Raw genomic sequence first — 27,166 nt, 5'->3', positions numbered from 1 at the left:
TCCTTCATTTCTGCCTAAGGGACAGATTCTGATACCTTTACTCACACAGTAATAGTGCCTTATTTTGTGAGTAAACCCATTGACTTCTCATTGGTTGACAGGTGACCCTTCCAATTTTATGACCTCCCATTTGGTCTGCTCACAGCACCAAGGGTCTTCACAAAATACCTCCCGGTAGTCATAGCACATCTCAGATGCAAGAACATATTCATTTATCCTTACCTTGACAATTGACTCCTAAGGGCCAGCTCTCAACAGGGTCTCTCCTCTGCAGTTCAGTACACGTGTGACCTCTTGCAATCCCTTTAGTTGCTGATCAACGGGTAGAAGTCCTCTTTTCATGCAAAGGATCACCTTTATGGGTATGGTCCTACACTCCACTCAAGCCAGGGCTTTTCTCTCAGAAAGGAGATTCCTAAAGATAAGTATCAGGGATCCAATTTGCAGATGATGCAGTTCTTCTTTGAGTGCTTGCTCATGTCCATTCAACTTAGGTGGGTGTGCTCATCACATGCACCGGTGCCGGAATATTTTTCCCTCAGCAGTATCCGTAGGGACCGGTTCCGGCACCCCCAGGAATGGCGCGCACATGCCGCGGTATATAGGGTGCCGCAGGCTCCCCCGCCCCCCAGTTCCTTCTTGCCACCAGTGACGGTGCTGGAACTGTTGTTGCTTCAGCTAGTGCTGTTGCTTTCTCGTTTGTACGAACTCGTTAATTCTTGTATTATAGTGCATATAGTTTTCTGTTAGTGTTAGTAAATCCCTTAGCTATAGTTAGAGACTTTGTAGGTCCCGAAACGGGACTTTGCCTCGGGATGGGGCATGGTCCGGTCCCCAGACTTTAAGCCCTGTGATCACTGCAAGAGGCCCATGCCCATTAGTGAGCCACACAGCAGCTGTCTGTGTTGCTTGGGCGAAGGGCACATTAATGAAAAGTGCAAAATTTGCAAGTCCTTCAAGCCAAGGACTAAGAAGGAACGCAATATTCACTTAAGAGCGCTCCTTATGGAGTCGGCCCTCACCCCGGCACTGGAGCAACACTCCGACTCAGCGCCGAGCACTGTGACCTCGGTACGCAGTGCCCCACCGGGACCGTCCACTGGCCGGCACCAGTCCCCATCCGTGGCTCCAACCAAGAAGCCCCAAAAGACGGTGCAAGGCCGGTCTCCAACCTCCTGCAAAGGAAAGGATAAGACAGGGTGCAAGCAAGGTCCCTTGCCAGGCAACTCTTCACCCCCATTGGGATTTCAGGCCCAAGCTCTGGTTGAGTGGGGTAGCCCAGCCTGCTCCCCGCCAGCCACCCTGGATAGTGACAGATGCCTTTGCCAACTCCGGGTATCGTCTATGCCGGAGGCCATGCAGGCGGCGCAGGAATCACAGAATATCAGGGTTGGAAGGGACCTCAGGAGGTCATCTAGTCCAACCTCCTGCTCAAAGCAGGACCAATCCCCAACTAAATCATCCCAGCCAAGCTTTGTCAAGCCTGACCTTAAACCTCTAATGAAGGAGATTCCACCACCTCCCTAGGTAACCCATTTCAGTGCTTCACCACTCTTCTAGTGAAAAAGTTTTTCCTAATATCCCACCTAAACCTCCCCCACTGCAACGAGACCATTATTCCTTGTTCTGTCATCTGGTACCACTGAGAACAGTCTAGATCCATTCTCTTTGGAACCCCCTTTCAGGTAGTTGAAAGCAGCTATCAAATTCCCCCTCATTCTTCTCTTCTGCAGACTAAATAATCCCAGTTCCCTCAGCCTCTCCTGATGACTCATGTGCTCCAGCCCCCTAATCATTTTTGTTGCCCTCCACTGGACTCTTTCCAATTTTTCCACATCCTTCTTGTAGTGTGGGGTCCAAAACTGGACACAGCACTCCAGATGAGTCCTCACCCATGCCGAATAGAGGGGAATGATCACGTCCCTCGATCTGCTGGCAGTGCTCCTACTTATACAGCCCAAAATGCCATTAGCCCTCTTGACAACAAGGGCACACTGTTGACTCTCATCCAGCTTCTCGTCCACTGTAACCCCTAGGTCCTTTTCTGCAGAACTGCTGCCTAGCCACTCGGTCTCTAGTCTGTAGGAGTGCATGGGATTCTTCCGTCCTAAGTGCAGGACTCTGCACTTGTCCTTGTTGAACCTCATCAGATTTCTTTTGGCCCAATCCTCTAATTTGTCTAGGTCCATCTGTATCCTATCCCTATCATCTGTATCTATCCCTATCCTCCAGTGTATCTACCACTCCTCCCAGTTTAGTGTCATCTGCAAACTTGCTGAGGTGCAGTCCACGCCGTCCTCCGGATCATTAATGAAGATATTGAACAAAACTGGCCCCAGGACCGATCCTTGGGGCACTCCGCTTGGTACTAGTTGCCAACTAGACATGGAGCCATTGATCACTACCCATTGAGCCCAATGATCTAACCAGCTTTCTATCCACCTTATAGTCCATTCATCCAGCCCATACTTCTTTAACTTGCTGGCAAGAATACTGTGGGAGACCGTATCAAAAGCCTTGCCAAAGAATAACATGTCCACTGCTTTCCCCTCATCCTCTGATCATGTACCTCCTGGTGCCGCCCACACCTGCTCCTGCGGTTCCCCGGTCATGGGGTAAACCCTCATTCAGACCGCCACAGTTCGCCCCCAAGCGGCACCGTTCCCTGTTGCAGGGGACATCCTGCCAGCGCTTACCCTCCCATAGCTGCCACGCCTCTGATGGTGAAAGGCAGATGCAGAGCAGCCCCATTTGGTCCCCGGACATTGGGCATGGGCAGAGAGGCTCGAGGCGCAGCTCGCCTGCGACCGGGCGCAGACCTCTGGAGGCAAGTGCCCCCCGGCAGGAGTACCAGTCCTGGCACCTGGTATCTCCGAGACCACGTTATTGCTCCAGAGACCCGTTGTGGGATCGATGTTACCATTCCTCTGATCACCGATCCCCTAGGAGGGCATCACCGCGTGTGGGCACTTCTTGTTACTGGGCCTGTTCCGACTCCTGGTCCCACTCCTCATCCTGGTACCGTTCGTCAAGCGCGAGACGTAGATCGCCAGCTCCAGGCCATCGCAGATCCGTTGAGCGCCACCGGTCCCCAAAACCCCGTTCCAGATTGGACTCCAGGCGGAGTTACTGGCATCGGTCAGGGCATAGCCACCATTCTGCTCTGTCCTGATTGCCTGGGAGTGACTGCTTAGGATCCAGCCCTAGTTCGGAGCAAGATTCCCTGATGACGGGACAAGCTCCGGTACCAACGGTACCGGCTACATTGTCGGCACCGAAACTGGCCCCATGGCCTCAGGCACTGTGGCCAGCACCAAGGTACCCCTGGAACCCATGGGGGTTCACCCTGGCCACCCGCTTGGTGTCTGGAGCCTCGGAAAGACCAGCTGCCTCTCTCTCCTGCTTCGGTGCGCAAAGCCTTGGGCGCAAGGACCCCGCAGGTCCAAGAGGGAGTAGGGGAGAAAGCCACTGGGTCACCAATGGTTGTGGAGGACCCTACAGCACCGGCATCCTCCTCCTCGTCACCAGACGAGGCTATAATGGGGCCTCCTCCCCTAGTTCCTCCGGATGACGCTAAAGCGCACCAGGAACTTCTGAAGAGGGCCACTGCCAACATAGGTCTTCAGGCAGAGGAATTAGAGGAGTCCTCAGAATCTCTCTTCTATGTTCTCTGCTCCATAGCACCGGCTAGGGTGGCTCTGCCTCCTTCATGAAGAGGTCTCAAAGATCACCAATGTCCTGTGGCAAACTCCCTCCTCCCTGCCCCCCATCTCCAAGAGGGCTGAACACAAGTACTTTGTGCCATCCAAAGGCAACTAGTACCTGTACACCCACCCTGCTCCCAACTCCCTAGTGCTAGAGGCGGTTAACCACATGGAGCGACAGGGTCAACCCGGGGCTACCCCTAAGAATAAAGACTCCAAGAGACTAGACTTGTTTGGGCGTAAGGTTTATTCCTCCTCTAGTCTCCAGTTGAGGGTGGCCAACCATCAAGCCCTTCTGGGATGCTATGATTTTAACATGTGGCAAGCCATGGCCAAGTTCGAGGGCTCCCTCCCTGAGGTATCTAGGAAGGAGTTCTGGGTGATCATGCGCCGGGCATCCTGGCTGCTCCTCTCTGGCTTGTCCACGGAGGCTCAGCAGTCGACGCAAGACCTTCCCGTCGATGGGCAGGCCCTGTTTGCGGATCAGATGGACAATCAGCTCCATGGCCTAAAGGACTCCCGCACGACCCTTAAAACGTTGGGCCTGTATGTTCCTGGCCCTGCCCACAAGCGGTTCAAGCCACAGCAGCCTCAGGGCCAGGGAGAGCCACCCTTGCCAGGAGCCTCCCCATAAGAAATCCAGAGGCTACAAGCGGCGTCCTAGCTACCAGCCTTCGCAGGCTTCTCAGTCAAGCTCAGCCCGCAACAAGCAGGGGGGCAAGCGCCCATTTTGAGGGTACGCCCGAGGGCGACCTACCGGACTGTTCCCAGGATCCTTCTTCCCCTATTTTTGCCAACCGCCTTTCTCCTTTCCTCCCTGCATGGGCATCTATAACATTGGACCGATGGTCCTCAGTACGGTGGCGCGGGGTTACACCCTTCTGTTGCTTTCTACTCCTCCTTCGCACCTCCCCTCCCCATCCCTCTTCAGGGACTCTTCTCATGAGAGTCTGCTTGCGCAGGAGGTAGGGGGTTACTGCAGCTAGGTGCGGTGGAGGTTATTCCTCTAGAGTATTGGAACAAGGGGTTCTATTCCCGTTACTTTTAATCCCAAAGGCCAAAGGCAGTCTACGACCTATCCTGGACCTGCGAGACTTGAACCGCTTCCTAGTGAAGCTGAAATTCTGTATGGTCTCCCTGGCTTCCATCATCCCCTCTCTGGATCCGGGAGACCGGTACGCCACCATCAATCTGAAGGATGCCTACTTTCACATCGCCATCTTCGAGGGACACAGATGCTTCCTGTGGTTTACGGTAGGTCCCAACCACTATCAGTTTGCGGTCCTCCTGTTTGGCCTGGCGACAGCACCACAGGTATTTACCAAGTGCATGTTGTTTGGTGGCTGCTTACCTCAGATGTTGGGGTGTCCAGATCTACCCGTACCTTGATGGACTGGCTAGTCAGAGGCAGCTCCAGGTCCCAGGTCCAAAGGGATGTTGCGATGCTATTAGCCACTTGCCGTTGCCTCGGCCTGTTGGTAAACCACAAAATCCACGTTAGTTCCGGTACAGAGCATAGAGTTCTTTGGGGCGGTGCTCGACTTGACCTGCACCATGGCGTTCCTGCCACTGGAGAGATTCACGGCACTGATGGACCTCATTGCAGAAGTCTCCGTGTTTCCCCTCACCATGGCCAGGGTTTGCCTGTACCTCCTAGGTGACATGGCAGCATGCACATATGTGGTGTGCCATGAGAGGCTGCGGATGCGACTCCTGTAGCAATGGCTGGCAATGGTCTACTCCATGTCAAGGGACCACCTGGAAAAGGTCGTTACCATCCCCGCAACGATACTTACCTCGCTGAGATAGTGGACCGACCCCGGGAAAGTCCTGGAAGGAGTTCCCTTTGTCAGCACTCTTCACTCAGTTGACTTGATTTCGGACGCCTCGGACCTCGGCTGGGGGATGCACCTCGGCACTCTCCAGACCCAGGGCATGTAGTGCCCAGAGGAAATGACACTACACATAAATGTCAAAGAGCTTTGGGCAGTATGCAGGGTTTGCACGGTCTTCCTACCTCACCTGTTGGGCAGAGTGGTCAAAGTCTTGACGAACAACATAGCTTGAATCTTCTACATCAACAGACAAGGAGGAGCACGATCCTCGGCCATTTGCTAAGAGGCACTCCGTCTCTGGGATTCCACGGAATTCATCTAGAAGTGTGTCACCTTCTGGGTGCCAAGAACATGCTAGCAGATCACCTAAGTGCGGACTTCTCTTACTATGAGTGGGTGCTCCACCTGGAGGTAGATGGAATAAGGCAGAACAGGTTTTGCTGCAGACGGGGTCTGGGCAAGGGCTCCCTCTCCTACGCTTTCCTCCTGCCTTGGGCAGGAAACCTGATGCACACGTTCCCTCCGATTCCACTCATCAGCAAGGTCCTAGTGAAAATCAAGAGAGACAAGGCTCAGGTTATCATGATTGCCCCAGCGTGGTCTCGCCAGCACTGATTTGGGATGCTGTCGAGCCTGGCAGTGATCCCTCCGTGGTCCCTACCGAACCGACCAGACCTGCTGTCACAGGATCACACCCCAACCCCAAGTACTTCCACTTCACGGCGTGGATGTTGCACGGGTGAACCCTGAGGAACGGGCCTGTTCAGAAGGGGCCCAGAAGGTCCTCTTTGAGAGTAGAAAGCCCTTGACTAGACAGACTTACCTGGCAAAGTGGACGAGGTTCTCCTGCTGGGCGGCTGAACGGGGCATCTCCCCTTCGCATTCTTCGGTGAAGTCGATCTTAGACCACCTGCTTCATTTGAGGAACCAGGGCATGGCACATTCCTCTATCAGGTTAGTGAGCTCAGTGCTTTATGCATATGATGGACAGGCCATACCACGGCATAGGGTGGACAGGCCATAAAGACAAGTCATTGTGAGACCTTATCCCAGCTTTATACCTAAGATATACTGCTACAGATGAAAATCCGAGACTATATCCCTCCCAGTTTTCTTCTCCAGACCCAATAATCACCCAGGGGAATCCCACTTACAATCCTTAGATGTGAAAAGGGCTCTGTGCTATTACCTGGACCAGACTCAACCTGTCAGGAAATCTTACAGGTTATTTGTTCCACCTATGGGAAAAGGTATAAAGGGGAATCTGTTAGTAAAGAGACACTTTCCCACTGGACTAAGAGGTGTAGTGAGCATTATTTCACTAGGATGGTGGTGAAGCACTGGAATGCGTTACCTAGGGAGGTGGTGGAGTCTCCTTCCTTGGAGATTTTTAAGGCCCGGCTTGACAAAGCCCTGGCTGGGATGATTTAGTTGGGAATTGGTCCTGCTTTGAGCAGGGGGTTGGACTAGATGACCTCTTGAGGTCCCTTCCAACCCTGATATTCTATGATTCTATGATTATTCATAGACTCTAAGGCCAGAAGAGGCCATTGTGATCTTCTAGTCTGACTTTCTGCACATCACAAGCCACAGAACCTCACCCACTCACTCTTGTAGTAGGCCCATAGCCCCTGGCTGAGTTATTGAATTCCTTAAATCTTGATTTAAAGACTTCAAGTTACAGAGAATCCCCAATTTACTGTAGTTTAAATCAGCAAGAGACCCATTCCCCATGCTGCAGAGGAAGGTGAAAATTCCCCAATGTCTCCGCCAATCTGATGTGGGGGAAAATTCCTTCCTGACACCAAATATGGCAATCAGGTAAACCCCGAACATGTGGGAGAAACCCACAAGCAAGACACCTGGGAAAGAATTCTCTATAGTAACTCAGAGCTCTCCCCATCTAGCATCCCATCTCTGGCCATTGGAGATATTTGCTTATTGCAGTTGCAGATGGACTACATGCTATTGTAGGCCACCTCATCATCCCATCCCATCCATATATTTATCAAGCTTAGTCTTAAAACAAGTTAGGTTTTTTTTTGCCCAGACTACTCCCCTTGGAAGGCTGTTCCAGAACTTCACTCCTCTGATAGTTAGAAACTTTAGTCTAATTTTAAGCTTAAACTTATTGATCGCCAGTTTATATCCATTTGTTCTTTTGCCAACGTTGGTCCTTAACTTAAATAACGCCTCTTCCTCCCTGGTGTTTATTGTTTTGATGTATTTATAGAGAGCAATCATATCTTTCCCTCAGCCTTCATTTTGTTAGGCTACACAAGCCAACCTCATTATGTCTCCTCTCATAAGGCAAGTTCAGCATTCCTCTGGTCATCCTAGTAGCTCTTCTCTGCACCTGTTCCAGTTTGAACTAATCTTTCTTAAACATGGGAGACCAGAATTGCACACAGCATTCCAGATGAGGCCTCACCAGTGTCTTATATAATGGTAATAACACTTCCCTATCTCTACTGGAAATACATTGTCTGATGCATCCTGGGATTGCATTAGCCTCTTTCACGGAACTTTGGCAGCTAATACACCCAGGTCTTTTCCCCTCCTCTGTTGCCGCTAACTGCTATGTCCCTAGCTTGTAGCAAAGTTTTCTATTAGTCAGATTTTCAAAGTTGTCCAAATCTTCTTGTAGATTGTGGGGCTCTTCCATAGTGGCAGTACCTCCCAACTTTGTGTCATCCACAGATTTTATTAGCAAACTCCACTTTTTGTGCCAAGATCATTAAAGAAAATGTGAAGTAAAATTGGCCCAAAGACCAGTCTTTGAGGAAGTCACTAGTAACCTCCCTCCAGTCTGACCATTCAGCATGTCCTGTTGTAGTTTCCCTTTTAATCAGTTCCATACCCACCTTTTTATTCTTGTATTTATCCCCATCTTCTCCAATGTAACTAATTTCCCATGTGGAACTGTATCAAATGCTTTACTGAAATCCAGATTACTCCTGGGGGAATTCTGCGCCACTGCGTGTGTGCAGAATTCATATCCCCTGCAGATTTCTTTACTTCCCTGCAGAAAAATGACTTTCTGACAGGGAAGCAAAGGGAAGCTGCAAGAGCAGTCATGCACCACTCCCTAGCTGCACAGATACATCGTTTCAGGCACCTGGAGCAGCCAGCAGAGAGATAAATCTCCGCAGGGCTGGGGACATCTACCCTGAGCCCAAATCAGCTGCTAGTCCTGGCTGGGCTGGAGGCAGGAGAGGACAGGACTTCCTCTTCCCCAGCAAGAAGTGGCTGGGGTAGTGTCTGACGCTGCATCCTCCCCTGCTTCCTGCCCCCATCGCTCCTCAACTGTGTGGTGAGGGGTCACTGTAGGGGGAGCTGCTCCCCGATCCATCCTACCTCCGTGCACGTGGACCTCCAATACCCAGACACCCCTGCCAAGCCTCACACTGTACACCCAGACCCCCCCAGCCTTCCATACCCAAACCCCACCCCACTGAACCTCAACCCCTGCATCTGGAGCCCCCCTGCCTCCAGACCATCCCCCTTGAGCTCCCTGCACTCAAACCCCCACTCTGACAAGCCCCACCCCCTGTACCACTCTGAGCCCCCATGTCCAAACCCCCATGCCACTGACCCCAAATTAGCTGCACCCAGACCCCCAGCCAACCAAGCCCCTCTCCCCCAGTACCCAGACCCCCCTGCTGAGACCCCCACAACCAGACCCCCGCCCCCCGATGAGCCCCAACCACTTTCACCTGGAAGCCCCTGCAGAGTCCAGGGCCGGCTCCAGGCACCAGCTTACCAAGCAGGTGCTTGGGGCGGCCACTTCGGAGAGGGGCGGCACGTTCAGCTGTTCGGCGGCAATTCGGCGGACGGTCCCTCACTCCTGCTCGGAGCGAAGGACCTCCCGCCGGATTGCCGCCGCAGATCACGAACGTGGCTTTTTTTATTTTGTTTTGTTTTGTTTGGCTGCTTGGGGCGGCCAAAACCCTGGAGCTGGCCCTGGCAGAGTCCCATTGCCCCTGCACCTGGAGCCCCTGCAATGAGCCTCTGTCTATCCAGATCCCCCCCACACCTAGACCTCCACTGAGCTGCCTGCACCAAGATTGTCCCACACAGAATCCTCTCAGCCCACACCTGGATCCCCTCACACTTGGATCCTGCCTGGTTGGGCCTGCCTGCCCCACATCTGGTGCGCCTGGCATAGAGGGGCAGGGCTCCAGGGTGTTTCTGGAGTAGGCCTAGACCTTGTGCTGTGTCAGGGTCGGGTGCAGCCTCATCACTGAGTCCGTGTCCCCACGGTGGAGGGGTGGGAAGGCTGCAGGGTGATCTCCCACCTTTGTGTAGCCAGTGGCCTGTGCTCCCCACAGCCATGCTGGAAACTCTGCCTTTATTTGTTGACAAATAAAACTTGCAGAATTTTAAAATATTGTGCACAAAATTAAAAAAAAAATGGGCACAGAATTTTTTATTTTTTTCCACCAAATGCCTTCAGGAGTACCAGGTGGATTAGATCAACCAATTTTCTAGACAAAGGAAATGCAGTAATCTTCTCAAAGAAAGAGATCAGGTTGGACTGGCACGATTTACCTTTTGTAACACCATGTTGTATTTTATTACAATTATTGTTTACCTCTGTGTCCTTAATTGCTCTCTTTCAAAATTTGTTCTAATCATTGTTATATTTTAGCTCCCAAACCAGTAGTACTTGGCTTAAAAACACATCACTGGTCTACTCTACTGTTGTAGAAATTTTCAAAGCAGCAACATGCAGTTCTGTTCTTCCTTTGGACAAGCATTATTCATTGGACTTGGCAACCAAATCCAATGCTCACTTTGGGAAGCTGAAGTTACAGTCCATTTTTGCCTAGAAATCTTCGCCCACCATTCTCTGTTGGCAACAGTGCTTGCTCATCTGCCAGAAGTGGGACTGCACAGAAGTCCTGAAAAAAGAAAGAGGGGTCACCGACTTGTAAATTATTTGTTCTTTGAGAGCTGCATCAATGTCTTCCTAGTATCCACCTGCCTTCTCTATGCCGTGGAGTTCTTTGTATTTTAGGACTCTGTGGGCTAGGAAGGAGCTGAGTTGATCGGAGACAGGGATGTGCTACCCTATACAGACAGAGCCAATGATGTCATCTAGCCTGACAGCACTCTTGCACTCCGCCAGTGGATATGGCTTTGTCAGACAGTTCCTCAGTTTGACACTAGAGGTGCCAAATCCTATAAATGTGAATACTTAGAGGCAAGTCTTGAAGAACAGTAATTACTAGAAGTAACCTCTTTATTAATATCTAAAATGAAAGCTATGAGTAAACATATGATTTTAGAAGTGTAATCTGCTTTTAGTAAATATTCCCAGTACTCAGATATATTTAGATTTACTTGTAAAATAATAGTATCATGTTTAATGTCAGGTCTACATGGAGATGCAAAAGATAATCTTTTCCCCAACTTGTCTAATACAGCTCGTTATGTAGCTCTAGTTTCTGAGAAGCAGCCTCAGTGATGCCAATGCCGATTCTATGTCATTTACTTTGATATGACTTCCTGTTTTGATCCAGGTACTTAGAGGGTGTGTGCGGGCTGTAATTATTCCTGCAGGTCTTCTCATTATGAGAGAACATCACAGTTGAGAGATTAAGCTATCCCCAGGTTATTCCAATTCACTTAAAACACTTACTCTATTTACCAAGGCCCAGCTGCATTGCATGATATACACGCTGTTCGTTACAATAAAGAAATGCTTCCTTATTTTTACCACTGTGGGAGTCTAGATTTCAAATGTGACACACTAGTGGCAAATGCATTAACGCCAACCAACTAGTGACCTGTTGACCCATCTTGCATCGACCAATCAAAGAACACCTAGAATGGTAACACACAGTAGGCGCATAGTTACTGCACACAATCTCACAGGAGTTACTATGGGCTCGTATAATGAAATCATTATGACACTTGAAGTGAGATGGAGAAGTGTTCCCAGCTCCTGCTGGTCAAGCAAATGAAGCATTGGGAATCAAACCTAGGTGTCATGCATGGTAGAGCAGAACTCGTCCATTAAGTTGCTGTCCAAGCAATTTCCCTGTTTATCTGGCAATAAAAGTTTTCAGTGATTGAAACATTTTGCCTGGGGGAGAAGGGGGAAATCTTTACAAACTGGGCTATTTTTAACAAAAATATCTGAACAAAGACAATATTTAAAAGGGTATGAAAATTTTGAAAAGAAGTATGTTAGGACCCCAAATCAGCAAGAGGATATAGTTATAGTTTTAAAAATGACATATAAAGGCCTTGAGCCAGCAAAGCACATGTAACTTCAGTGGGCCTGTTCACTTGTTCAAAGTTACACACATGTTTAAGTACATTGCTGTATTAGGGCCAGAAATATTTGTCAAATTTTCTCCTTTATTTACTATCAAGACCTGAGTTTAAGATGACATATTTCTGCTTTAGCGATTGCCAAAACACCACAATGATCTGATTTTTCGCTTTGGGTCAGATGCTAGTTTGTTCTTTCAAGAAGAAAGGTTGTTTGTGCATTGGATGGGTTTTCCTTTTGGTTCCTGTAATACATAGAGCTCATTATGCAGAGGTTTAGGTAAATAAAGATATTTTCTGAAAATATATGACCTTACTGTGTTGCATTTTCTTGATCAAGTAACCTTGTAGCCAGCCCAGTTAATCATCAGATAATTGGCCTCTTGATGTGAACAAGAACAACCCAGAGCTAGAATAGTGAATAGTTATTAAGAACTCTCTTCTAAACTAGTTATATCATATTAACAAGGAGAAGTGTGCTCTTCCTAATTCTCCGTCAGTTCAAACATTGGTTGTATCCAGACTTTCCAAGCAGAATGTCATTTTCAAATGATTTGATTAGGAAGGTTGAAATTCTTTGTATAATTTAAAAAGTTAATCATGGTTGTCTTTTTATTTATTTCTGTCTATATATGGGATGTAATAAGTGCATATAATGTGATGGTCCCTGTTTCCCAAACAGAGTACCACATCACTTGTGTTACGGCATAGTGGTAAAAATTAAGATTAATAGATTCTAAGGACAGAAGGGGCCACTGGGATCATTTTTTCTGACCTCCTGTATAACACAGGCCATAGGACTTCCCTGAAAATGACTGACCCATACCTACTCTACCTCTTCCATCATTGCTTCCACAGATGGAGCTGTTCCACTTGTGAAGTTTATGTCCCAGTTTTATCAGTGTAGAAACTGCTAAAGCACAAACAAAATGGTGACTCTATTAAGAGCCACCTGCTGAAGAGAAAAGTTTCAGGGCATCGCATTGTATTGGGCATCAAGGTCAGCCTATGGAGCAGTACTCTGTTGCCAAATGCCTTGGCCTCACCACAACTTCCTAACCTCTTCCTGAGAAGCAGTGAATTTTTGCTGTACTTTTTGATCACTCAGTGGCATTCCTGGTGGCCATCACCACTGCCCGGTGAATATAACAAGTGAAAGCTCTATTAATAATGAATTATGCACTTTTCACCAAGAAAATGAAGTTCCAAGAACTAGAAAATATACTGGCTAACGTATTACTATCCACATCCTGAGCAAAAAAACCAGCGTAGCCCTACTTTTATATGTCAGGAGACATTTACGTCTGTAGCTGAAGAGATCATAAGACTTCAGAATGTTGTTCCAGGTGCATGTGCTGTGACTTAAATTTTAGAGGAAACATCTAAAGCAAAACTGTCAGATGTTGCAAGAAGCAGTCAGGGACAAGGAGAAGGGAGGCTGAGATAGGGGGTGGGGTACCGAGGGGTGGTTAGGGGCAGGGGTCTCGGAGGGGGCGATCAGGGGACAAGGAGCAGGGCGGGTTGGATGGGTTGGGGGTTCTGTGGGGGGCAGTCAGGGGGCGGGAAGTGGGAGGGAGTGGATGGGGAGGGGCTACCCCCCCATGGAGTGTCCTCTTTTTTTGAAATTCAAATATGGTAACCCTAGTGTCAGTAGCATCCCGAGGGGAGTCTCTGAGACATACCCTGTGAAAGAGTGTTACATGCTCTGTGAAACAGAGCTTAGAAAAGTTGGCAAGGAAAGATGAAGGGGCAGGTATATACCTTTGGATGAAGGAAAAATAATGCTTTGATTTGAAGATGCTTCTGTGTCACTGCAAACTTATTCTGTGACAAGCTCCTGAAGGAAAAGGGCTTTCGGGTGCCAAACCCAGTGGGGCATGTCAAGTTAACATGGGCGGGATAAGGGGAGGCGGGACCAAGAGATCCAGTTGATCACAGATCCTAGTGAGCGCCCCTCCTGGCCATTCTGCTAACAATGCTGTGAATGGAAACCAAGCCTGTGTGATCTGGATCCCCTAGGGTGTGTGTGAAGCTTCTGGAGCCTGCCCGGCAAGCCCCCCCCCCCATCCCCAAGTGTCAGAACCTGCCGTCCAGCATATTTAGGTGCAGCACTGACCCTTCAGGCTCCCCAGTACCTAAACACATTCCTCTCCCAGAACTCCATCTCAAAGGTGTGAAGCTTCTGGTTTACAGTATAACTCTCTCAGGGGCAATGTGGTAGTTGTGAATGCTTAACACATGCTGGTAGAAAGGCTTTGCACCAATCCTAGCACATTGCTATTTACTTAACAGCTAAAGCAGAGGAGAGAACTGACATCCAAAACAGTAAAACATCCTAAATACAATGTCCTTCATTAGTCCCTTGGTAGTGGGATCATTTGTGTTCCGGACGGCAGGCAGACTCCGCTACCCTCTTGTCTATGCTGTCCTTGCAGCAGCTTCCCTCATCTTGATCTGGTGCAAAATGGCTCTCCCCCGTGAATCCCTTTACAGACTCCTGCTGCTGTCACATGCTGCTTTTGTTCTGTCTTTTGGTACCTTTCCCTTCTCCCAATCCCCCTCCCTTCAGACAATTGGAGGAAGTGTCATCTCCTAGCTGGAGCAAATCTGTTGTCCCAAAGTGTTTTACTCTGAGTACCCAATTGTTGAGTGATGATCACCCTATTGTCTGGCCTGGCAGAGACATGAGACAACCCTGCTAACTCATGGTTGATCCACATACATGTAGGCTTTCCATGACACAGTAACTTCATAGTATAGTTTCATGAAATTATCCACAATTCGGAAGTGGTACTGATAGAACTCCCAAATTGTCACATTACTGTGCCACAGTCTTCCCTGCTCCCAGCAGAGTTCTGGCCCACAGCATCTTCTAGCTGTATCAGTTGAGCAGTACTCTTGGCCAGAGAATTTGTTCATGGCTAGTTTTTACCCATTTCTTCTGGTGCCAACATTGTCCTTTAGATATTTCCTCCCTGGCACTTACCCCCTGATGTATTTGTAGAGAGCAATAATATCTCCTCTCAGCCTTTGTTTTGCTAGGATAAACCAGCAAATTCTTAATTTCCTCTCATGAGATAGGCCCTCTCTCCCCCTGGTCATCCTAGTAGCTCTTCTCTGCACATGTTCTAGTTTGAATTCATTTTCCTTGAACATGGGTGACCAGAATAGTACACAGTATTCCAGATTAGGAATACTGCCTTGTACAATGGCATTAATACTTTGTCTCTGCTGAAAATGCCTTGCCAGATACATCCTAGGATTGCATTTGCCATTTTTACAGCTGCATTATGTTGGTGGCTCAGAGTCATCCTGTGATCAACCCACACGTCTCTCTCCTCCTCTATCACTTCCAACTGATGAGCTCACAGCTCGTAGCAGAAATTCTTATTATTAGATCCTAAGTGCATGACCTTGCACTTCGTACTATTAAATTTCATCCCATTTCTGTCACTCCAGTCTTCAAGGTCATCCATTTCTTCCTGTATAATATTCCAATTTCCCTCTGTATCGATGATGCCTCCCACTTTGAATCATCAGCACATTTCATTAGCACACGCCTCCTTGTGCCAAGGTCATTAATAAAAATATTAAATAAGATTGGTCCCAAGACTGATCCTTAAGGAACTGACTGGACACCTTCCCCCTGTCTGGATAATTCACCATTGCCTTCAGACAGTTCTTTACCTATCTTACAATTCTTGTACTAATTCCCAGTTTATCCAATTTAACTAATAATTTCCCATGTGGTACTGTGTCAAATGCTTTACTGAAGTCCAAGTGTATTAGATCTACTGTATTTCTGTTATCTAAAAGATCAGTTCTCTTCTCAAAGAAGAAGATCAGGTTAGTCATATCAGAGTAGTCATAAAAATCTTAAAATAAAGTCTAGGAACCTGATTCTCTGTTGCCCTCCATTGTGTCATCGACACCAGCGCAAAGTGGGTGTAAAATGCTATCATTCTGATATTGTAGCATTTCATACCTACTTTGCATTGGTGCCAATAACTGTGACAGACATGGCAATTTCCTGCAATATCTTGGACAAACATTAATGAACAAAGTTAAACTCTACTGGATTAAGTTTATGTATCGTTGTGAGCCAGGGATTGTATGTAATTCCATGCCGAGGGGGACCACAGTCGTACAGGAACTACAAACAGTGCAGGGGGGTGTGGTTAAGCAGACTGACTCAGGTTGTAACACCTCCAGAGAACTACAACCCCTTGGAGAGAGGCTTGCATATACTGGTTCAAACGGCATTCTCCAGGGATCGACAGACAAATACAGGAATTTTGGTTAAATAGCCTGCATTAAAACTGAATCAGGGCCTTCTTTCTGATCCAACAAACCTTCTTTCCCAGGGGAGCCCCAATCCTTCTTGGGAAGGGTTGGAAGGACCTGGCCCAGTCTATGTGCTTGTTCTGAGCTAAAAGCTGTTAGGAATTTGTGACCACAGAAAAAACCTCTTGGTGGGGGTTTGATGGACTGTTCACTGGCCAGAGCTTTTGTTAAAGTCAGGGGCGAACTCTGCTAAGGTTAATAGCATGTGTGAAGGTTCTTTTATTGTTTTTAATGTTTTCTCTGTAATGCTTTGACCTTAAGACTAAATGTGCTTGCTTAGAAACAGCTGTGTGGTAATGTATAACTGTGGCAATAACAGTGTTTAAAGTCCTCAAAGAGTAAGCAAAATGCAAATGCAGGTCTGTTTAGGTGGTCTGCCTTGCTGAGGAATAACACAATGTAGGCAGGGAACTGTTTAGCCTGGAGATACCCTGGGCAGGCGGGTGAAAGATGGGTCTCTGCCCAAGAGAGGTTACGGCTCAGCAGCTGGAAGCCTAAGCATGGGTGCCTTTGCTGGACCATAGAGAGGGAATACAGGTGCAGTTGCCTTGAACTGTGACAGTGACTGAACAAGGTGCAGAATAATGGGGAATCAGGCCCCAGATATTTACAAAATGCTGCATTTCACCGGGTCTTTACCAAGGACAATTCCTTAAGTACACTATGCATTAATAAGGGGATAATAAAATCTCTAATGCAAAGTAAAAGCTGTCCTTGATTGGCAGAAGTCTTTGTAACATTCTTGTATTTCAAAGGATCACATCTCTTTCCTTTTGATCCTGAAAACAAAAGAAACGAGGCCTTGGAAGCAGTATGTTCTGTGTCCTTCAGGAACTCACAGAGGCTGTTTATGCCCTCTTTTTATTTTATAATTCCTGAGCTAGCAGAAAATTAGCTCTGTGTGAATGTCCATTTTATAGCGTGCGTTGTATATAAAATACAACATTCCATTTTTTCATCTGCTCAGATTGCAGGTTCAAATCAATATTAGCCACCTCAAAAAAACCCTTATAATTATGCATTTGGAGCCTGATCCAACACCTGTTGATGTCAGTGGAAGAAGTGTCATTGATTTCAACGGGCATTGGATTGGGGCCCCCATTCAGCAGTCTGCAATGGCAGACATTGACCCTAAAGAAGAATTTAGGGTGCTAGAATTTTCATGAGGACAAAAAGTAAAAACGTATCATAGAATGGGCTAATTCTCTTACTCACACTGCTCTTACTCCATTGAGTTCAGTGGTGTTTACTCCTAATTTTCACTGGTATAAATGAGAAGAGAATTATGCCTAAAGCGGCTAGCCAAACTGTGACGTTAATTAACTTACAATAGAGTCATCACAGGAGAAGAAAGATGAAGATATTTTTGTGAGAAATAGGAATCTCACATAGAAGTACATTGCTTATCTTTTGTCTGTCAGCATTTAAAAATGGATATTTTTAGACTTTTCTATATTATTTCTATCGACGTCTTTGTATTATCTGAGCACCTTGCACATTAATGGATTTATCCTCACAACACCATGAGGGGGGAAGTGTTAGAACCATCACTGCTCAGTACCTCAGAAAATCAGGTCCTCATAAGTTGGGCATCCAATATCAATGGCTACTTAAAAAAAAAAAAAAAAATCTTGCTTCAGCATCTTAACCAATGCTCATTGGATTCAGTGGGAATCTTTACATTGCCTTCACTTGGCTTTGGAACAGGTCCTAAGGGTCACATTTTTAAAAGCACACAAGTCCCATTTTCAAAAGTGATTTAAGGTCAGATTATTTAAAGGTATCTAGGCACCTAACTCCCAGTGGTCATACAGGAAATCTGTGTCAGAGCCAGGAATAGAAACCAGTTTTCCTGCTACCAAGTGCAGAATTTAGCCATAAAATCATCCTTCCTTTTTGTGGCCTAGTAGGGTTAATTTTGTTTAGTTTTTAACATTTCGCTATTTAAAATCCATTGGAGTTTCTCCAAGAGATTATAAACATGTCTAGAGAGGCCAATTTTTTTTAGTATAAATCTTGACAAGCTTTGTAAAATTCTGGATAAATAATTATACTTTTAGTTAAGGTCTACAAAAACAATGTTTGAAATGCAAGGGCCATTTCCAACACAGACAGTATCATAGCCTGCTGAATAAATTATACAACAAATTGTGTGATTATTTTTTTTGAATGAACTGATACATACTGTCGTCCTGATTTGCCTATCCCAGTCATTATTAACCAATGTCCCAGATTGGTGCTTGGGGGCCAGTGTTGCTGCTGGAGGTGCCTATAGGGTCACGTCTTTCAGACGAGATGTAAAACTGAATCCTGACAAATTGTGGCACTGGAAGATGATATCTTTACACAAGATATGGGGCACATTAACTCCAGGGTGCTGGTTAAATTTCATTCTGCCTACCTAGCTTCCCTTCTTTTTTAGTTTCTGTCTTAAATGCTTAAAGTTAACTATTTGCTAATCTCCACCTGGCATATTAGAGATGGGTGATATGATTCCTGTATAGGAATGTCTGTAAAATACTTTGGGAGCCTTTGTGTGGAAATGGATTATGGGGCCTGTAGGGACTGTTTTCTGAGAGCCCTGATAATTTTTATATCAAGTCATTCGGGGATAAGGGAATCCCAAAATAGATTCAACAAACCTGGGGAACTGAAATGCAAGACTGCAATGTTTTTGGATGGTGCATGCACCTCTTCTTCTATTATGTGTTCCTTTACAAGTGGAAAAGCTTCAATTCTCCTTTAAAAACAAAGTGATGCATGTATAAATGGTGGTACAATGCTGGTGGCACTTAGGGTGACCAGATGTCCCGATTTTATAGAGACAGTCCTAGGGCTTTTTCTTACATAGATGCCTATTACCGCCCCCACCCCCTGTCCCGATTTTTTACACTTGCTATCTGGTCTCCCTAGTGGCACTGCAAGTCACTGGCACCATAATCTGTGAATATGTGCTGAGGGCTTGTCTTCATTAAAGTTTTTACCCTGAGTTATTTGATTGCCAGTTAACTTGGGTTTGTTCACTCCTTTGTAAAGGCTAGTCTGGATGGTCCCTGAATGTTTGTACCAGGCTCTGAGTGTTTGTGGCTTACCCTAAGATGAGAAGAGTGTTGTGGAAATGCCTATCAATAAGCATATACTGAAGAATACAAAGGAGAGCCTCATATGTGCAGCTCTGTAGAGGTTCAGGGTCAAATTGTGCCCACTCCCTGCACAACTGTGCAAGGGAGGGACAGTGGTCAAGAACCTCCACTGTCTCTGCCATCTATCTCTTCACAGGTGCTGGGCACATTAAGAGCCCTTACAGTTAAGGAGCACAGGGATTCTACGTGATTAAATTCACTGTTGGTGGCAGCTTGTGCAAAGGAGTAGGGAGGCAATGGGGTTACAGGTATTATTTTTTATAATTATATGCACCTCAGTTTACCAGTGTGGTGTTATCCTGAAAGGACAGAATTAAATCAAAGGAGGCTATAACAGGAAAACCAACAGGAAACAAAACAATCACAAAGATAAGGTGCTATCATAGGAAATACACTGGATCCTTGGGGAAGCTATTACATGGGAAAGAACCCCTGTCCTGACACCCTGTAGTCTAGCAAGGTCTACTGCTTCCAGACCTAAACCTAGGATCAAAGGGGATGCTAAAACCTTAAAGATGCTGGCCTAGAGAAGATGGGGGTGTTGAGTGGGGTGTCAGTAGCATCCTGAGGGGAGTCTCTAAGACATACCCTCTGAAACAGTGTTACATGCCCTGTGAAATAGATCTTAGAAAAGCTGGCAAGGAAAGATGAAGGGGCAGGTACATACCTTTGGCCTCAATGCAAGACAGTGCCGTAACTGTAGTGTGGAAGAAAAAACACATGAAAATCTAAGAGAAACAAAATGATCAATGTTTCAAATAAGATAAGACGAACCAAACACAGTAAATTCTGATTTGAATTGAACCTGTAGGTAATCTTGAAACAGCTACAGTTTTTTATTTGCCAGCCAAGAAAACTGCGTGCAAGTGCAACATGATAGGCTTTGAGATAAAATATATTGTCTTAAATCCTATATTATAATAATAAATAATATAATCCTGGTGTGACACATTTCTGCTTGAACCTGGACTGAAAATTATTGAGGATTATGTTGTGAATTATCTAGTAGCAGTCAGCCATTCAAGCAAAAAAGATGTAACGTGGATGAAATATTGAAATGTATTTATAATTAGCTGCAATATTTGTATGTTGTCCTGGAGCCTAAAATGCCCACTGCCCTTCAAGAAGAGGAGTGTCTTTTTGCAGGAACTCCATGATATTCAATGGAATTCACCTTGTAGGACAGGTAGAATTTTACAGTCTTATGGTACAGCTTAGGTCAGGATATGTCTATACTACAAAGAAAAGCCTGCAGCATCAAGTCTTAGAGCCCGGGTTAATTGACTCAGGCTTGGCCTGAGGGGCTAAAAGTAGCAGTGTAGACGTTCTTGCTCAGGCTGGAGCCCAGGCTCTGAAGCCCAGTCAGTGGAGGAGGGACTTGGAGCCAGGGCTCCAGCCTCAGCGGGAATGTCTATACCTCTATTTTTATCCCCACAGTTCAAACCGCACAAGCCCAAGTCAGTTAGAATCATAGAAGAGTAGGGTTGGAAAGGACCTCAGGAGGTCATCTAGTCCAACCCCCTGCTCAAAGCAAGACCAATCCCCAGACAGATTTTTGCCCCAGATCCCTAAGTGGCCCCCTCAAAGATTGAACTCACAACTCTGGGTTTAGTAGGCCAGTGCTCAAACCACTGAGCTATCCCTCCCCCCAAACTATCCCTTGCAGTTGACCCAGGCTTTGAGACTTAGTGCAGTGTAGTCATAACCTTAGAGGTCTAAGCATCATGTTGGGAAAGGCCAGACTCTTCAGAATCAAAGTTCAAATCCCCACAGGATCATCTCATCCTGAGGGAGACAAAGTGAGTACAGTACTAACCATTTCACTGTGTGGAGGCCTTTTGGATAAGACCTTAAAAATCAAGACCCATTCCGCTGTGTGAGGACATTAAAGATCTGTCAGCACCCTTCAGGAGAACAGCGATTTGCTTTGGTGTCAGTGATCAAAATTGTCTCTCCCCATAATGTAGGGTGACCAGATGTCCTGATTTTATAGGTACAGTCCTGATTTTTGGAGCTTTTTCTTACATAGGCATCTATTACCCCCCATCCCCTGTCCCAATTTTTCACACTTGCTATCTGGTCAATCTCCCATAACGTAGTGTGCTGTTTGGCCATAAGTGGCTGCAGTTTCTCTTCAGGGAGCCTCTGCATAGTCCCACGAATGGGGATCATAGGGACAGACAGTCAGCTCTAACTACACTAATATCCTAATCGTAAAACTATGTACTAGAAGAGAGTTTGGAGCCAAAATCTGTCCGACAGAGTCAGCAGCGAGGTTCCTTGACTCCACAGCAGATGTGGTGAGATAGGAATTTAGACGGTTGGGGCTCGCACCACTCTTATATAGCCTCAGGCTCTGGCCAAACTGATGGCTGTGCAAATCCTAATGAGCATGGCTTTCCAAAAGCCTCATAGCACAGGTTCCTCGTGTCCCCATCATAGTGTATGTGCAGAGGCAACGAGGCTGGATTAAAGCCACGGTGTTGCCATAAGCCTATAAATGTTTGTGCACCACTCTTAGATCAGCCTATGTTAAGGTAAAGCACAAACCATTATAGTGAGGCTTGGCAGAATTTGATTTTCACTTTTTTATAATTTCAATGGATAGTATCAGTGTTTGTTCTGAGGCATTCTTTCCGATTTGTATCTATTTAAATTTTCACAGCTGTAGGAAATTATGGAGAGGGGGAAGCTATAGAGTGGTTCAGACAGTCATTATTTAATGAGAATAAATGCTGAGATTTACTAAGTTAAAGATTTATAACCGTTAAAACACAAATTGTCAACATCACGTCAAAAAATACAAAGTAAATCTCTTTAAATCAAAATCTAATAAGTTCTCAAGCAGCATTTTTCTTTGCCTATCTGTAAATTTCTATTATTATTGATGGAAATATTTGTTGTCGGTTTGTGTGTGTATGTTGAAATGAACGTTTACCGACATTGACTGATAAAAATGGAATGCTTCCAATCCTAGTTTTAGTTTGGAGCAAGCGTTTAGGGAGTGTCCAGGCTAGTCTTGACAATGAGTTAATTAGCAATCAATTAACTCGAGGTTAAAAAGTCTAGTGTAGACCTACCCCATAGGGCTAGAACCTTATTTTTTTATATGGCAGCACAGATTCTGATCTTATCATAAGACTCCATGATCTGGGGTCTGAGGCATAGGTCTGTAGATCCAGATCCACAAAGGGACTTGGATGTTGCCGTACTTGGTGTGGAAATGCCTAACTTTTAGTCACCTAGAAAATCACTTGAACAATATGGGATCCGCAAAGCCTGGATTAGGTGCCTAGGTTCCCAATACAATGAATGGGGAGAGAGAGGTGTCTAAGAATGGGATCCACAAAAGCCAGCTCGCCAGGCGTGGAGCTGCCTAAGCTAACCAATGGCGATGCCAATGAGAGAGGTATGGCCTAAGCCCCGCCCCTCTCAGGGAGTTTGGTGCTGAAGTTTGGGCTGCGGGGAGGTGTCGATCTCCACTTGGGATCCATAGCCGGGAGCCCCACTCCTGGAATCAGGCAGTTGAAGGCGCCGAAGCCGTTCATTGCAAGAATGGCTTAGGTGCCTGCCTAACTCCCTGAAAAATGGCTGGAGGAGGAAGAGCTGCCAACCTTATAAATTTTAGCTCAGTGATTAGAGCACTCGCATGGGATGTGGGAAACCAGGTTTAATTCTCCTCTCTGCCTGATGGGGGGAGGGTGGAAAAGGAATTGAAACAAGGTCTCCCTTCTCTTAGGAGAGTGCTCTAGCCCCTGGGCTATGGGATATTCTAATGTGGGGGTCTCTCAATCTTTCCTTTTGAAGCTGTTCCACGGGGGATAAATAAATAAACAGTAATTGGGCCAGGGAGAGAGTGAGAATTACTTTGTAGCATGGCAGATAGGGCACCCGTTTCCCTGCTCCAATGGCTGGTCAGATTTTGAAAGGGATCGGATCCAGTAAGTGCTCCGAGGCAGCCTACTGGATTGGGCCCTGCAGGCAAGACAGATGTTTGTGGATTGCACTGGGGTTTAGGCAGGAGATAGCTGCCAAGAGTGAGGCAGCAGTGTGCAAGTACAGAGGTAGAAACTTAAGGTGCCTAAGGAGCTTTTACAGCAGAAATGTAGGTGCGGAGAGAGTTTAGGGGCCTACAGCGTTAGGTGCCAGGCGCAGAGGGTTTTGTGGATCACAGTGGAGCCTAAAACTGAGGCCTCTTTGGGGCTCTGGCCATAATGCCTATACTCTAATCCAGCGCTGAGAGGCATCTCTTAAGGAACTATAGTTGCAGTTAACTAACCTCTGTTTCAGGGTATCATGCTTCATGGATAGAGTTTGCGAAGCACTTTGGGATGGAAGGCACTATATAAATATTATGTAATGTTATTCACATGATACTTAAAATTACATCTTAAAAGCAGCTGCAACATTCTTATATGGCAGATACTTTTGTGAAAGGCATGATTATCAGTGACTAAGGGCAGGTCTACACTAACCCCCCAATTCGAACTAATGTACGCAACTTCAGCTACGTGAATAACGTAGCTGAAGTTCGAAGCACCTTAGTTCGAACCTACCTCGGTCCAGACGTGGCAGACAGGCTCCCCCGTCGACTCCGCGGTACTCCTCTCGCCGAGCTGGAGTACCGCAGTCGACGGCGAGCACTTCCGGGTTCAACTTATCTCGTCCAGACAAGACGCGATAAGTCAAACCCAGAACTTCGATTTGCTTGCCGCCGAACTACCGGGTGGTGTAGACCTACCCTTAGTAACAAACATTTATAAGTACTATAAGCCAGGAATGGTGCTAGAGCCATGTTCTCCTTTTCTATTTAGTCCACTAGTTATTTAAATAATAAGATAAAGCGACTGAGTACATAGACTCTTGGTTTAGGTCCATCTCTGGTTATAATAATCTAGTTAGCAATGTGACTTTTATTAGCATTAACTAATTAAGGTTATTGGGAGTCACAAGGCTAAAAACTCTGTGAGGCATTGAAAATGTGGGATATAGCATCTAGAGTGCAAGTCATAACCCTCATTAACTACCTATTGCAAGAGGTTTTTTGTGAAAATTAATGTGAAAGAATTGCACTTAGCCCCTTTCATGATGAGCAATGAACTAGAGGCGTCTATAAAAAGCAGTCACCCAGGGCATCCTGACCATGCCATGCTAATTTTCCTTCCATTTCAACAGTTACTCTGGTGCAGTTCAGGCACAGATATAATGCACCAATTGCCATGAGGTTAACGGCTACTGGTTGTTATCTGAAAATGATTAGTATCAGAATAACGCCACCAGCAGTTTAGACAGTGCTGGCCTGAGCTGGACTATGGTCCACACACAAAAATGTCGTAAATTCCTGACATCTCCTCTGAGAATTTGAGCGAAATAATTTTTAGACTGAGTGCTGTGTTTTGTTCTGTTCTCCCCTTCTGAAAAAAGATATCAGAAACAGAGTGGTCCACAGATGGGCAACGAAGATGAGTCAAGACTTTTGTATAAGGAGAGATTGAAGAGATCGAGATGCTTAGTTTACAGAGGGATAAGATAAAGGTGCAGAGACGAGAACGAGGGGACATTGATACCCCTGTCTTCTGTGAAGGGAGTCTCTGTGCCAGACACAGGGCGGGAATACAGAGCACAGGGTTGTGGGTAGACTATCGAAAGGGCAATAGGATCAATAATTACAGATCCACTGGTTCCAACATCCAACGCACGATACTATCCTCTGCACTAGCTGATGTGGGCCTTTTATGGAGCATACTTCCATAGCATGTAAATAGTGCCAATGGCCATTCCATCGTGTGGGGTTACTATACATCGATACCTAGGGACTGCCATATTTCTCTTTTTTAATAACTGTTTATTTAGAAAATATAAGCAAATTTATAAATCATTACCACACAAATTCCACAAGTACCAAGAACCAAAAATGCTGTATTAACCATGACAAAAATAAGTTTATCCCATTTTGTTTGAAAGAGCTTTTGTGCAGTGACATAGTCAAGTTTATCTGTAGGTAAGGCTATTACCAAGATAGAAGGTGAGCCTTCTTGCATCATCTAGTCCCTATTGTTTCTGGGGATTTTCTTAATCTGAAAAACAATTCTGCCTTTCCTCTTTAGCAGACTGTAGTACGTCTGTTGTGGTTATTTTTTTTTTTAAATGGTCAAATGCCACTTTTTTTGTGGGCGAGCGCAGTCTGAGTATAGGAGAAATGGTACTCAAATATCTACTATTCTATTTGTTTTGCTGCATTAATTTTTCTATAACAATTTTCTCCTGTTTTTTTTCCTTTTTCTGAGTTATTCTTCTATTTTCAGGAGGGGTTTTCCCTTTTCCATTGAGAAGCTGCCAAAAGGCTACTGGCTACTAACAGATGAGTAATTCACTCTTGAAAGTCCTGTATTTCAAATACAGACCCCCTTGGTCCAAATTAGTCTGAACTTGATCTTCTGGGCACACGGTAAAAGCCATTTATTGGACAGGGATTTATTGGAGCAGGGTTGAAGGGGTGTGCCTGTGGAGGCTGGGAAGGGAGAAGCTAAAGTAGCTGTTTGCGGCTTTGATTTATGGGCTCACTGAGTCAATTCATTATTTGTGTACGGTTATTTTTTGCTGGTGGGTGGTTATCATTTATGATTGTAAATTTAATTAATTGTTAGGGTGCCTAGAGCTTTTTGTATGGGCAATTTTATTGTTATTTATCTAAAGATATAAATAAAATAAATACTGTGCGGCTGCTTCCTATGCATGTATTTGTGACACTTAATTTAGATTTCATTTAACTTAGAGATAATTAGAAAGAAAAGATAGGATTTCTATTCTTTCCGGTAACATATTGTTTTCTGCAGCATAGCCCTAGAAATGCTTCTTGTTTTGTCCATGACAAGTAATGTTTGTGGTGCTCTGCCATGATAGTTGTAGAACATGTTTTATTTTGCATCTCTGTATTTCAAAAGCCCTAAGGTCACTGATAAATTATGGAGATCTTCAAGCGACAAGGCTAAGGCATCACTTTTACTGAAGAGATTAGTTAAATGAAACAAGCAGCGTCAATGGCATCAAAAAGATTACACAGCCCAGATGACATCTCATATTCAATATGGACATCCAGTTCCACTCGAGATGTGGACCCTTAAAGCGTGTCAAATGACTGAGGATGATCTAAAAATGAATCTTTGGTGCAAAGTGTTGGACTGCTGGGATCAAAGGAAGACCATGAAATGATGTGAAAGCCTCAAATCAATGACTGAACTAAAAAAAGTGATCCTTTGCAATGAAGAAAACCATCAGTTTCATGGTCGGACCTCATCTGTCTTCCTCAGCCCCTTTTTCTCATGTATTGTTGGGGGTTCTCTGCATCCCTATCAGAGCCTTCAAATTAAGAACTTAGCCCCTACATACAGGGTGGTAGAGTTGAAGGGCAGAAGAGTGTCTTGGTTGCAGTTACCCCTCTACCTCGATATAACGCGACCCAATATAACACGAATTCAGATATAACCTGGTAAAGCAGCGCTCTGGAAGGGCAGGGCTGCGCACTCTGGTGGATCAAAGCAAGTTCGATATAATGCAGTTTCACCTATAACGCGGTAAGATTTTTTGGCTCCCGAGGACAGCGTTTTATCGAGGTAGAGGTGTATTTGTGCGCTAGTTGGCACAACTCGCCCCGTACAGATTCTTTCCTTGGAAATTCTGCTACAGTAACTCTGGTTGTGGCTTGGGTCAATTTTTGGAAACTTCAAAGATATTCAAGGGAGCAGCTATCATTTTTATTCATTCACAGCGTCTATTTGTATTTATCAAATAAGTTTGAAGAATAAATTTGTTCTTGCATTGTTCCAACCAGCAGTTTTATAAGAAATAGAAAAGAGCC

At 45.8% G+C, this 27,166-nt stretch overlaps 1 protein-coding gene across 1 annotated transcript in view; it reads left to right on the top strand.

Annotated features, from left to right (window-relative positions):
• MSRA (methionine sulfoxide reductase A) overlaps positions 1-27,166 on the top strand; it is a 441,610-nt gene that overhangs the window by 164,739 nt on the left and 249,705 nt on the right. The gene's annotated exons all lie outside the window — the stretch shown is intronic.

This window comes from Trachemys scripta, chromosome 3 (assembly GCF_013100865.1).
Source record: "Trachemys scripta elegans isolate TJP31775 chromosome 3, CAS_Tse_1.0, whole genome shotgun sequence".
NCBI lineage: Eukaryota > Metazoa > Chordata > Testudines > Emydidae > Trachemys > Trachemys scripta.
Note: the sequence above shows the minus strand (reverse complement) of the source record. Positions and strands in the feature narration are given on the sequence as shown.